Raw genomic sequence first — 12304 nt, forward strand, 5'->3', positions numbered from 1 at the left:
TCTTTCAATTTCGACTACTTTCAAATTCTAGGAAACCACAGGAAAGTCAAAACGCAAGTCGAAATCATCATCATCATCTTCATCAAATAAGTCAAAGGCGAAAGAAGCTGCATCAAAGAGGTCATTATCATTTACCTTAAAACCACCTGCACCAGAAAGGAAATCGCCGCTTCCTAACAACCAAACGGCAGATTCACTTATTGCACGAAATGGCACCCCAGACTATTTCAGGTTTGAGTCACCACTTGGCCACGACCAACCGTGTGGTAAAAGCATCGAGGAACTGCAGACTGAGGTCAAAGCACTCAAAGTTTTGATGACGGAGGGTTTTAATGAAATCAAAAGTAAACTGGATATCTTGATTTCTGGAAGAAATAACAATATGAACAACACTGATGAAGAATTGATAAATTACATCAACTCAGACAACATAAATCCATCATTCATGTCGCAGTTACAATCGACCCTTTCACCACAAAATTTATGGTTGCGACCCTTCAATACACGCCCAGACAAACAAAGTCAACTTCACCATCAGCAAAATCACGATCAGCAACAGAGTCAACAAGCTAGCCGTCTACTACAACATCACCAACAGCAAAATCACAATCAGCAACCAAGTCAACAAGCTAGCAACCACCAGCAACAAAGTCACCATCAGCAACCAAGTCACCATCAGCAACCAAGTCACCATCAGCAACTAAATCAACAAGCTGGACCTCATCATATCATTTCAAATCAACACCACTCAAACAAACCATCAACATCAAATCAATCTTCACAAGAGCTGGAAGATATTTCTTTGTCTCTCGCCACAGCTACAGCTACAGATCCCAGAATAAAATTAGCGGCAGAATATGGTTTCGAATTGATAAAAGCTAAGTTTTCAATAAAAGAGAAGTTGACATGTAACATCAATGGACGACAAAAGCTTAAACAATTTGACCAAAGAACCATGACAATGATAAACGATGCAATTTATGTTAAATTTGATGTTCCAGCCAACTTGAAATTGTTTGTTGAACAGTCAATGACTGCAAAATTAAAAAGACACCGACAATCTTTAAAGACACAACTGACGAAAGAAAATAGACTCCAGGAATGTTTACAATAAAATAACATATTTTGACAATTTTCTCTTTATTTCGATTATCACGTTGTTATAAAATTCCTAATCAAACGTTACAAATCAATAATAGTTGCCATGACGTGATTTGAGGGGCAGTATCTTTAAGATTTTTGTGACACCTAATAAGCGATTTAAAAAAAAATATATTGATTTCTTAAAGTAAATCAGACTGAACATTGAAAAAGTAATAAGGAATTCCATTGGACTTTTCACTTATTATAGAGATTTTGAAGGTTTTCACTTTCTGGTAATTCGAAGTTGTTATTTAGTGATTTTATTTTTTTTATTGTAAATTTGTTAATTTTCAACATCGTCATAGGGAAGAATTTTACAATTCTAAGGATTTTCTGAAAAAATTCATGAAAATGCATTTCTATATTTACCTAATATATGTATTTCTCCAGAAGCCTTTGTTTCGAAAAAAATCAAATCAAAATTACACTACAATAAAAAAATAGCTTTGTGGCATAACCTAGTTTGATGGATAAAAAGAATGAAAGTATGGTTCACTCGATTTGCGAAGTGATTTTTCTTTAATTTGCTTATTATCATTCACAATACTTTCTTTCATTTTGGTAGAGTTTTTGTGTTTCTAAACTAATTATTATCATATTTTTGTATCTATAACTGTTCTTGTAAAGCATTTTTATGTACAATTTATGTATGAGATTTCTAAAAGTGTTTTAGATTCAATTAATGTTTTACAATTTGTTTTCAAGAGTCTGAAAAATTCTGCCATTTTATTTTTGATTTCGCAAAAATATGACATTCAAATACAACTTTAAATTTTTAACTTAACCTATACGCTTAATGATTTTTGTTTCATACACTGGAAGATTTTATCATGATTTTCATCGAAGATAAAGAGGTGAATTTTTAAACCACAGATGTTTTGGAAAACATTTTCGGTACTCTAACAACCCTGATATTGAATTTTTGAATGGTCCACTGGAAATGACACAAACACTACTACTTTAATGTAATTGAGGCCTAATTTACAAAGACAAGCTTTTTTCTGGTACTATTTTTGACAATCAATGAGGGAATGAACCCCTCCTCCCTAATCACCATCATTACAGCACATTTCAGTTTGGATGGGCAACCAAAGATTGTGCTTAAGCTGTATAAGACAGTGATTTTGGTCTCAGGGAAGCCAATTTTTTTCTAGATAAGTATCATTATGATTTTATAAATGCGAGATTAGATCGATATTGAGCATTTTAATTCTTATACAAGTATGGATGGGATCTTATTTTTTACTGAATAGAGAGAGCTTTTAACATAGTATAAGAAACACTTACCAGGTTGAAATCATTTTGTCTTTTTTACCAGCTTAAACACAAGTGGTCGAAAGGGGGACTAGGCAGGAAGGCACACAGTGTGATCTACATGGTATTTTCAGTTCTTGAAATGAAGACAATGACATGGCAAATATGTACAGGAATAAAAACTAGAATAAAATAAATGAATACACAGATACGCGTAAAGAAAACACAATACAAACACATATAGTTATAAAACAGCTAAAGTAACAAAATGACAAAAAACAGTAAACAGTAAACAGTAAATAGTACGTGTAAACAATATGGAGTATATGGCTTAAAATTACAAAACAGGAGTAATAGTACTAAAAGGCAGGTATAATAAACAAGGCTTTAAAATAAAAAGAAATTGCAAAAAAATATTTTTGTGTAGATTGATTAGTTTTCCTTTAAATTCATCAAAGTGAGATTCCAACGGTAGCTCTGAATAGAATAAGAATAAATTATTTCCAAAAAGATAATGCTATTGTAGGTCTGAAGGGTTAAAGGGTTCCAACCCCCCTCTCAAAAGTATGATTCCCCTATTTTTGCTCAAGCCGCCTCTTAAAAAGGGAAATCTCCAAACCCCCTATTATCCCTGAGACTTTAAAGAATACTGTTACTGCCCCTAAAGGAAATTTTTACCCTTCTGTATAAAAGAGAAACTTTGAAATATCATCTACTCCAAATTTCATTGAGATATTATGAGATTATGTATAGGGTGTGGACCATGCCCTTCTAAAAATTAACCCACATAATTTAGGTGGGTACCTGAGGATAGCGGTGAATATTGAAAATCAAAAAATATATAAAAATATTCATACCGATTTGTTTGACTCGTTTACAGTACCAAAAGACATATCCACTGGTTCCAAAATTGTACCATCTGGTTCAACAGTAGAATTCTTTAAATCGTTAGAGTTTGCAATCTCATTTCCATTTGTTTCGGGAGCGCCATACTCAATCAACCTGTCGCTGATTAGCGAGATATTAAAATCGACATCATCTTCTTCATCCCCATCATCATTGCTATGGTATAAATACAAATCATTGTTTAACCCTTGTTGAATATCATCAATTTTAAAATCAATATCTACTTTAAAGCAATTTTGTTAAAAATGTAGTGCAAATAGATTCAAATGTACCTCTTTCAAGAGTGAATATGTTCTCAATTTAGTTACTATGGGTAGTGAATAACACCTTGAAAGTGTGGGAAAAATTCTGTTGACACCCCCATGGCTTGGCAGCAGGTTTTAGGTGCCCCCTAAGATTTAGGTAACCCCTGGTTGCCAAATATTTTAGGTGACCCCTAAGCCAATGACACGTCAAATTTTTTCGAAAATCCTTTTCATTCAGACAATCAAACAAATACAATAGTTAGTTTAGCTTATTTCTAAATAGAATAAATGCCCTACTAAGAAATAGGAAATAAGCTAAGTATTGCCAGATTATCAAGGTTTTGTAAGTCAGGGGGCAAATCCCTTGTCAGACAGATTTTTTATCTAAGTAATGCAACATAATTAAAGAATTTTTACAGATAATATATTAGATACCAAATTTTCAGTTTTTGAGCATTGCTTAGATTGGGCGGTTCAAGTTATAGTCCCCATGTGAACAACATGGATTTTTCGTAACAATTTACTTTTGAAAAACTTCAGGATTTCCGTAACATTCAAGATTTCTTACGAGAAAATCTTAGATTTTCCAAAACTTGGCAAGAAAATAGAGCAAATTTTATGGATTTTCCAATACATATGACTAAATAATGAGGAAAAATCCTGGATTTTCCGAAACCTTTTTCAAATTTCTCAGGATTTCCAAGTGAAAAAAAAATCCCAAAAACCCTGTCGTCCACAGCCCAATAAAATATAAGATGAGAAAGTGCCAACCTATGGTCTGGTAGGCTGCTTATAATGAAAAGCAAGTTCAGAAAAAAATCACCAAACAGAGAATCTAGCCCCTAGGCAGATCCATCTGAAAAAATTTAGGTGACCCCTAACATGGTTAGTCCCCCCTAGCCACAGGCCAAAATTAGGTACCAATCGCTGTTCGACCTTTTAGCCCCCCCTCAGGCCAGGGGGGTTCCAGCCATGACCCCGGTTTTGAGATGGGTTGCATCATATTATTTTGAAAGGGGGAAGGAACCTAGGGTGGAGGTTTGCTCTACCAGGCTCTACACTATAGGGGTTAGTGACCCCCTTCCAATAACATAGTCCGATAAATATTTATTTTCACAAATAATAATTGAAACTAGAATGACTGTCTGTGTCTGTGTCAGCTTCCTTAACATATTCATCATCATCATCAGTTCCATAAAAGTCATCACTTATTTGTCCTTCCTCGTGTGTTGACAAGTTTAATGCAGTTAATGTTCTTTTGGTGTCTGTCAATGTCCTTTCACTGTCAGCAGTTCTAAATATGTAAATGTGTAAAAATCAAGTCTATAGATTAATTTTACAAACAGGAACATAAATTTAATGGAAGCCTGTCTGGAAGACAATTTGGCCCAAAATTTATACCCTCTAAACTTTAAAAAGGTTTGCTAAAAAATGTGTTGCAGTTTATTTTATTTTAAAAAGGGATACACTCACAGATGACTGTTTTCAATGCTTTGGTGTAGATATCATTTGATGATCAAACATTCCTATAAAAAGATTAGGATACAGGTTATATACAGGTTATATCCATTCTTTAATTTTATCAGATTTAAATTATTTTTTTTCCTACTTTGGGTCATATTTTCATTACTGTCATATTACATCAGTCAGGGCAGTTAGGGAGTAAGAGCACTGTAAACCTCTGAAGAATCATACACAGTTGATAGCACTTGTATGCTTAGTCTGTCAGTGATATTTCATACCTTGGTCATTTGGAGTACAATCCAAGGCTTCATGAGGTGTAATATTGAGTGAACTGAAAGCAAAAAATAGAAAACGTTTTACACAAGGCAAAACAACATTGAATTGATACTGTTAGATATGTTTCGAAAAGGCATCAAACATACAACCAAACTTTACAAAAATGAACTCAAGTTTTGTTACAAAAAAAATGCAACCACAATGAGTTGCGATGATGAACAAAACCAGGACTCTAATTTTACTTCTTTAAAAAAGAGGCAATCAAGATCTAGTTGGTCCTGGTTTTATTTTAAGAATAAAGCAAATGAGGTCATAATACAAAAATTTATTTAACTGATATGGTACTTGAGTACATAATATATACCAATTTATTATTCACACTTTTAAAAACTAGAGAGTATATCTATGCTGCAAGATTCACAGTATTGAAAGGCTTTCAATTTTTCACTTCAAAACAAATGGGAAAATTCAATAATCAATAGATACGAGACCTGGCTGGTCATTAAAATACAAAGTTAAATCAAAACAAAAAATGGTAGGGTAGAGCAGCCAGCGGAGCTGCGTAGTTCATTTGTTTTGAAATCTTGCTGCTTTGATTGGTCAGTCATTTGATGGCTATACAAGTTTCCCCCCCGGGGAGGGGGGTAATAGGGCAAAATGGGTTATGGGGATGCATGGCTGTTCAGGGTACCATTTTTTTAAGAGTCCCTCGTAGGGTGCCTTTTTTGGTAAATTTTGGAAAAAGTAGTAAATTTTGGGAAAATTTTGGAATTTTAGATCACATTCAGGGACAATTTTTTCGCAAATTTCAGCAAAATTTTTGAAAAAACGAGTCCCACGTAGGGTCTGTTTTTCGAACGTTTTTCGGAGCACCCCGTTGGTCAGCAAGGGTGGTGCCCCCCGGGTTTCCCACCACTGATGCAAGTTACCCGACTTCACGATGATTTAGAAAGAAAAGGTTATGGTATATCAATTAGTTACGGTTTATTGATTATAGAATTCACTGATTAAATTTGATGATCCATTTTATTCATTAATTGCGACACACCGTCTGATGTATATAATACCTGGGATAAAAGCAATCGTCACTTACTCTGTAATTTTAGTGCAAGAATCAGTGACAGTAAGAGAATCTTCTGCCTCAGCAGCAAATTCAAAATTGATATAATCTCCCACATCAGGTTCAGTCAAACCACCAGTTACATCTAGCGTAGAGTCTTGTTTTTGTTCATCCTCTTGTTCAATAACGTTAGCTATGATTTCATCTTCAGTTTCACTCAGACTTCCACTCTTATCACTTGAAGAGGATGAAGAGCTATCACAACCACCATCATGAGTCAAATGTGTTGAGAACAGATCTTCCAGCATTGTAATAGTTTGTACCTTACTGCTGGTAAACATAAAGTATGGTTTGACGAACTCGTAATGCTCTTCTTGAAGCTTTTAACGATGATCTAATCAACGATGAAGAATTTGTGTTACTCTATAATTTGCACAGATCTAAATCTTTAGACTACCCTACTTATATGATCACTTTGATCAACTATGATCGAAAGACGATGTGTGCCAAGCAGAATTCCGATTTAAAAAAATGACATTTAAGCGTATGATGCCATTCCTTGAAGAACTCCATTGTAACGGCTTCAAATTGTGATTGAACGCACTGGATGGATTGACATCACTGAAAAGATTTGCTTATCCTTGCCGGTATTTAGATATGATACCAAGATTTGGACTACCTGTACCTCAATTAAGTATGATAAACAATCTAATGATGAACTTCATGTATAACACCTGGGGTCATCTTTTAACGACGTTCAATCAGCAGTGGCTATCTCCTCGATAATTGGAAGGATACGGTCAATCTATTCATGCAAAAGGTGCACCATTACAGAATTGTTTTGGTTTCGTTGATGGAACAGTCCGGAGGATTTGTAGACCAGGAAGAGATCAAAGAGTGCTGTATAATGGGCATAAGAAAGTACATGCCATTAAATTTCAATCTGTGGCAACACCGAATGGTTAGGTTGCAAATCTCTTTGGTCCTATTGAAGGAAGAATGCATGATAGTACTATGTTGGCACGATCTGTGGTCTCTTACCTTTACTCACTCAACATGCTGTAAATAGAAATGGTGGTCCCCTATGCATTTATGGCGATCCTGCCTATCCACTCAGACCACAATTGATGACGGGGTTTAAAGGGAACAACATTACACAGCTTCAACGTGATTTGAACAAAGCTATGAACAAAACAAGAACTTCAGTGGAATGGGTTTTCGGAGACTTAATAAACTATTTCAAGTTTTTAGACTTCCATAAAAATCTTAAAATACAGCTGAGTGCAGTGGGTAAAATGTACATTGTTTGTATGGTTCTACGATTATATATATTTTGAATGTTATCCACCCACTTTTGCCGAGTATTTTTAGTAAAAACTTTTTTGAATATTTATTATGATAGTTTGAAATATTGTTTATCATAATTTGACTTTTAGGGTTTGTAAGAATATTTTATGTGATCATGGAGTTAATCCAGACATAATAAACATCATTACTTGTTTCTTTTTATTTTGTCGTTTTGAAAAACCATGAAATGGGATAAGGAAAGTCAGGAAAAAATAGAAACAGCATTTCGGTCACAAAACTACTTAACCTTAGGCATTAGGACTCCTTAACCAAACTTTATCAGAAACTTTTTGATTTCTCCAGGAATTTATTAGCAAATATTTAGCCTTAAATTTAAATCAGTTGTTGAAAGGACCCGAAATTTTGTACAATGAGTCAGTTTTCGATATAACACAAGATTGCTTGGGAAAATTGACTTGAGAGAGTCTGGATCACTTGGTCAAATTTTCACGGTTGTCCGATAGCTAATTTCACGTTTTTCTATTTAGTAATAGGGTGCACGATCGCGGGGGAATTTCCCGCAGAACAGGATTCGATGAAAAAAAAAACATGTTTTTTTTACTTTAACCTTCCATAACTAATCAATAAAACAATTTAGAGACGTAATTTTTTTTTAAATGTAGAGAATTTATCAGAGAACACAATAAAAAAGGAATTAGGATGATACCTATCTTCGTTATTCTGCAATCGTCTTCTTTCGCGCTCATGTACTCACCATCTTTGAAAGTCGCGTCCACGGAACCGAAAAAAACTGGACCCGACTATTTTCAACGGCCCGTCGCTATTGAGCTGCAATTTTTGGGGTGCTCGTTTTGTGTTATTCACGTTGAGAACACGTTCAGCTTTCTTTTGATAGGTAGCCTTCGGGGGAAGAATTACAAGACGAGATATTCATCTTCAAAGATTTGATTGGAAAAACTTTTGAACTTTTTTGAATTTTCACAAGGACTACCATACATCGTTGGAAAGCGATGTGATTCCTCTTTCTGGTGGTATGATTTGTTTTTTTAAATTTCAAATCAGCTCATTAGCGATAGGTTAAAACATTAGTGTACCTCGACATTGATTTCAGTCGCAAAAAAAAAAAAAATTAGAATTTCTTTTTTCATTTCCTATTAGAACGCGCGCGAGTTTCTACCACATGTTGTGAGTATATTTGGTGTTTTTTTTTTTCATAATAGACCTCATTCTTTTCCAGTTTTAATCCATTGAGCTTTCCAGATATTTGGCTTTCATTTTGAGATTTTAAGGATAATTTTCAACATTTACCTTTGTGTTTAAAGTATTCAAGTGGGTTTTGGGTTTAGATACCTTTTCACTGGGTGGATTGGACGTGGTTGGTATTTGTATTACAGTTTGAGAGAAAGAGAGTGAGGTTTAGGAAATCTTTTTTCACTTTCCATCTTTTACTTCCTGCTCAGTTATCCTGCTGTATAACTACAAACATTAGTGTTGTCTTCTGCCACAAAAAAACAAACAACTGTCTGAAAATGGAGGATGGCGTTGATCCGTGTAGGTTCTTTGACTCTGATAGCTTAAACAAACTTTTTTTGGAATGTCAAGTACCTGATGGGTGGGATCCAGCTTTCAACAAAATTACGTTCAAATTTTTTTCAAGTTGACTGAGTATTTACAGGGTGAACAATTTCAAAGCAGCTCCCTGCTGCCTGTCTTGAAAATATTATCCCCAAGAATCGACACATCAAAATATAAAATCTCCAATCTGATACGAAAGTTTTCTGGCTTTATCAAAAGAAATCCAAATGACACTGATTTAGAAATTGCTGAGTTTTATGATAGGAAAAGTTTGGGCGAATTTTGTGACTCCATTCAGCTCTACTCAAGCACATTGGAAGGATCTGAAAACATAAAAAAATTTAGACTGTCTGGTAATCAAATTTCAAATGGTGCGTTTTTTGAACTGTTTCGTAAAATGAAAAGTCAAGGTCAGGAACGCGAGTCATTTTTTTCATTAATTGGATCATTAACTGGGGTGGTGGGTGAATATACAAATGAATCAGATACGTTAGCTAAAATTAAGCACTTTTTCGTCAAAAATAGCTACCTAATTGATCGCATTCAACAACTTCAGAAGTCAAGACGATACCCACATCTAAAGGCTGAGCTTGATAGATTACTAAATGAAAAGTATGAAACGCCCTTGCCTAGTGTACCTCAGTCAACGCTCAGTCCTCGTCAAAATGATGAAAATAAAGAAAAAGAGATCAATAGCCTTCAAAAAAGCATTAATTCTCTACTTTCTGAAATAAACAAATTGCAAGAAAAAAATGCTATGCTTTACGATTGGTTTCGGTCTGAAAATAATTTGAAAAGTTCATGTGAGAAACAACTGAAAGAAATGAAAAGCAACTTTAATAACATTAAGAAAGATAGAGACAAATTGAGTTCTCAACTACAGAATAAAATAAAAAGATTGGCAAAAATTGACAGTCGCAATGTCAACAAAAGGGAAAGAAGACATTTGCGTGACATAGATAAACTTAATGAAAGTGTTAAAGAGAAGGATAGTATAATTGAATCGCTTACTGAAAAAATGATACCTTGACAGACAAACAAAAAGATCTTCAAGAAAAATTAACTCAGGCTCTGAAGGATGATTTACGACACAGAAAACTTTATTCCTCCTGGAAGAATAAGTCGAAGGAATTTTCTCCTAACATTTATACAGAATCCTATGTAAAAAGCTTAAAAGAAAAAATTGATGATTCAAATTCTGAGGTACGAGTTTTAGAAAATGCCAAGTTAGAACTTGAAGATAGGATGAAAGTTTTTTTGAAAGAAATTGAGGCCAAATTTTTCAAAAATGGGAAATATATAGACTCAATAAGAATGGTGTATGATGACCTCCTCATGCTTGGGGTTAGTACTAGGAAATGTGAACATGTAGTCAGGGTTGTCCTAAAAAAGCTCCTTGGTATTTCAGCTGAAACATTACCAAAAGGCACTTTTGCTAGGCTTATGCTGTTGGAAGCTCGTGGCTTGGCCCACATTCAACTTGCAAGTGAATTAGTTGGGGGTGAGGAAAATGAAAACAGCTCTAATACACTGCACTCAGACGGCACCTCAAAACATGGTCGTCCTTTCATTACCTATGATGTAAACACTCCTTGTGGTGAGTCTTTAGTTCTGGGCCTGCGAGAAACTGGTGATAGCACTGCTCAAACCCAATTGGACACGTTGAAAGAAGTCATCGAAGACATTTCTCACTTTTCTGATCAATCAAACTTTATTGAAGAAACTTTTGCTAGTATAAAAAATTTAATGTCTGATAGATGTGCAACACAAAAAAAATTCAATGATATTTTTGTTAATTTTATGACATGTGTCTTGCCTAAAGTTTTTTATAATTGGGATACATTATCAGAAAGCAGTAAAAAATAATTTGCAACAGTAAACGAATACTTTTGTGGTCTACATCTTTTAGTAGGTTTGGCAGATTGAACAGAGGCTAGCCTTAAAGTGTACAAATCGTTTCTTTTTCAAGACAAAAAGGTAGGCTCCCTGCAGCATGGAGGCTATTCAACTGGCGAGTCTGGAACTACCAGACTCATAAGGACTACTTGTAAAACAATTCAGAATGCTGGTTGCGAAAAAAGTGGTAAAATGGTCCAATTTAGTACATGGCTGCATGAAGAACACGGTATAGAACACGTCCCCCTCTATCCTTTTTTGTGCAATAGATTCAATATCCTTTTTCTCAATGGTGCTGGAATATTTGCCTTGTTTCCAAAATTGATTTCCTTTTTTGATTATATAGATCTAAGCAACAATTTGGTAATTGCAGTTCACCATGACCTTAAAGTTCTTGCGTACAAACATGTCTAAACATTATCAGCACATGGTTAAATGTTTTGAGAAATGGTGTGAAAATTGTGATAAATTTATGCTGGGGGAAGAAAGCTTGTTTCCAGATTTAGTACACAAAGATGAAATCTATTTTTGTCTTGTAAAACCTTTTGAACATGACCAAAGCATGGTCAAGCCACTTTTGGAAATAATTTTTCAGCTTTTATATCTGTCAGTAATAGGATGTTACATGATCATATTTATGGAAAATATAAAAATCCTTCTGAAGCTCTCATATCCCAGTCATCAACAGTTCCAACAACAAACGCCTCTGCTGAACGTGACTTTGGCCAACTCCACAGGCTTATGAAACTAAAGCCTAAAGCCCTGACTATTGTATATGAAGCAATAATAATGTACACCCAAAACAAAACAAGTCAGTGGCGTGACAAGCTGAGCCCAGAAAAACTTGCTGAAGTAATGGAGATAGCTAGGCGTTCTGAAACTAGACAGAAAGAAATCTATTTGTAAAGAACAAAAGAAATTCATGATTTGCGTGCAATAAAAATGAAAAATGACTACGAAGAAAGGGTTACAAAAGAAGCCAACATTATACTAGAGAAAGAGAGGTTAGTCAAAAGTGTTGAGGAGCAATGCGGGCTTTGGAAAACTGAAATTGAAATGGATACCTTTGTAGATTCTCTGAAAACTGACAAAATGAAAAGACAGGCACTTAAAACACAACTTGATTTTCATAAAAAAGTGCTTGGCTTTAAATGTGAAAAATCTCTTTTCCACCTCT

The 12304-nt window shown here is 34.6% G+C and overlaps 1 pseudogene; it reads left to right on the top strand.

The window, feature by feature from the left end:
* Positions 1-6814: 6814 nt before the first annotated feature.
* Positions 6815-7685, top strand: LOC136807448 (uncharacterized; annotated as a pseudogene).
* The last annotated feature ends 4619 nt before the right edge of the window (positions 7686-12304 follow it).

The sequence above is a fragment of the Clytia hemisphaerica genome, unplaced genomic scaffold (genome assembly GCF_902728285.1).
Source record: "Clytia hemisphaerica strain Z4C2 unplaced genomic scaffold, Clytia hemisphaerica genome assembly, whole genome shotgun sequence".
Classification (NCBI taxonomy): Eukaryota; Metazoa; Cnidaria; class Hydrozoa; order Leptothecata; family Clytiidae; genus Clytia; species Clytia hemisphaerica.